The following is a 2,337-nucleotide window of genomic DNA, read 5'->3' on the forward strand; positions in this document are numbered from 1 at the left end:
CAGAGCTATTTTGGCAGCATGAGGGGCGGAGGGGGGTAACTACGTAATATCGGGCAGGTGGTTTGTAATCAGATCTGAATCGGCGAAACCAAAAATCGGGGACCTACATCATCAACTTGTTGCCAGACGATGCATCCTGATCCTCTGCGTCAAGTTCACAAAATGTCTCCTCAGATATTGGACGGATTGTCATGAAACTGGATCCACACGTTCACGTCGTCCCCCTCAGGGTGAACTCCAAGAACTTTAGTGGCTCATCAGGTCGAAATTTCAACTTTTTGTCATCGACCAAACACCTGCGAGACATTGTTCAGTCTCAGTCGTGTTTCATCTTAATTAGCAAAATGACAAACATTAAACCTGACAGACGTAGTGTGCTGCTATGGAGTTTAGTAAAAGTAAAGTTCTCCCCCGATGAAGACTGTGTGACGCAGATCTCCAGCAAAAAAAAAAAAAACAGTAAGCAACCCTACTTCTGTGCAGATTCTTATTCATCCAGGTCATTGTAATCCTGGGAGCTTCAGAACAGAACCAACTGTTCTTCTCTGTTTGGTCCTCGAAGATGTTTCCCTTCATTCAAGAGGCTACTCTAGTTGGAACACGCTGATGGAGAGTCAAGTTGCTTTTTACTGAAGCTCCCAGGAGTAAGTGGACCTTGATTTTCTTTTTTCTTTTTCCCAACGCCTTGAATTCAGCTGCATCTCACGGTCGTTCATCAGCCGGCTGAACACAACAACATCTTAGTATCTGCTGCTGGAAACTTGACATTAATTGAGTGCACATTGCTAATATGAACAATATGATCGTATCATCGCAGTCATTGGCTTAGTCCTGGTTTAAAAATGTATTTGCAGGAATTTAAAACTTGCTCACGGTGAACGCGGTGCCGGCTCTTATTTTTGTCTTGTGTTGAAAGTGTGCGACAGTTGGCCAAACTACATTTAGGCTGAGGTGCCTTTTAATAACCAGCAGCGGCCCTGTGGCTGAGATTCAGCTCCTCTGAGGCAGCTTCACAATAGAAGCCTTCTCTTGGTGTCTTTTTTTTTATTAGAAATAAAAACAGCCAAAAAAAAAGAGGTGAAATGAGCTTGAATATGGTTTAAACTTGACAACACAGCTGAAACATTTGTGTTAAACATTGACATGCAGGCAAAACCCCATTAAGGATTTAATTGAATGTTTTTTTTTTTTATGTCCACGTATAACCTGCAACACAGCTGAGTGAAAACGTCCAACATCAGTGTTGTGTGTTGGCAGCGGAGAGCCAGACAGCATTACGTCACCTCCGTGATTGACAGGCCCCGGGGACCAATGGAGGGGTGAGACTGTAACAGCATGTCTCATCTGAGTCAACTTTCTAATTAGGTCTGCACAAGTTTATAGCTGCATGTTAAAGTGGCTTTATAGCCCAGCTGGACTCCCCAAAGCCCTGCTCGTGTAGACAGAAAGAAAAAAAAAAAAGTTAATCCATCCCCTCCCCTCCACCCCGTCTCCAAAATACATTGCTCAGTGTGTGCTGAGACGAGGAAAAAAAAAAAAAACTGGAAAAATTGCAAGGAAAACAAAAGATTACGACATGTTACAGTCTGAGGAAAATGTCATCAGGACTGAGTGAGTGAGGCGAGCGCAGCAGGAGGCCGCCTTGCTCAGAGGCACTGTGACACGGCAGACAGCTGCAGAGGGAGATACTGAATTATACGCAGGTTTTCTTTCTCTTAAACTGACTGCAGCCGCTCTACGGTGAAAGGTTTGTTGGTAGATCACGCTATAACACCCCGATAAAGCTCCACTTGTCGTTTTCTGTGTTTTGTACCGAGAGAAGTAAACGCTGTAATTGCAGAATGTCACACTGCTGCTCTTTTATGTGCAATTTTTGGGTACAATTCTCCATCAAACCACATCTGTGCATGTGAGAGTCTTTTAACATCTTCATGTTTTAACCTGTCCTTCCTTTGTGTGTAGCTTAGATGTGAATTCAATACAGTTTATCTTATTCCAATAGAAACAAGCAGGTTTCTGGACAGACCGAACGGTATTTTTAAATAGGTGCCACTTTCTTAACCAATAAAACCTGCAACTACCTGTTTCCGGAAATTTCTGTGAACCGACTCTTTCACTCGTTCACTCGGGTTTGATGCGTTTAAATCGAATTAGACGAGCAGAAGTCGGTCGCAGTGGCCAGACTCGGACGGTGACACCTCTCGGCCAAACTTTAATGAGATAATAAAGTAAAGCCAGGTCAACGTATCAGCCCGATTAACATTAAATACACCAGGATTGCAGGGCTTTAGTCGTGTCCTCCATATAAACAGGGTGGAACAGTGTGTAGGGCCTCTG

This window comes from Stegastes partitus, unplaced genomic scaffold (genome assembly GCF_000690725.1).
Source record: "Stegastes partitus isolate 25-593 unplaced genomic scaffold, Stegastes_partitus-1.0.2 Scaffold851, whole genome shotgun sequence".
NCBI lineage: Eukaryota > Metazoa > Chordata > Actinopteri > Pomacentridae > Stegastes > Stegastes partitus.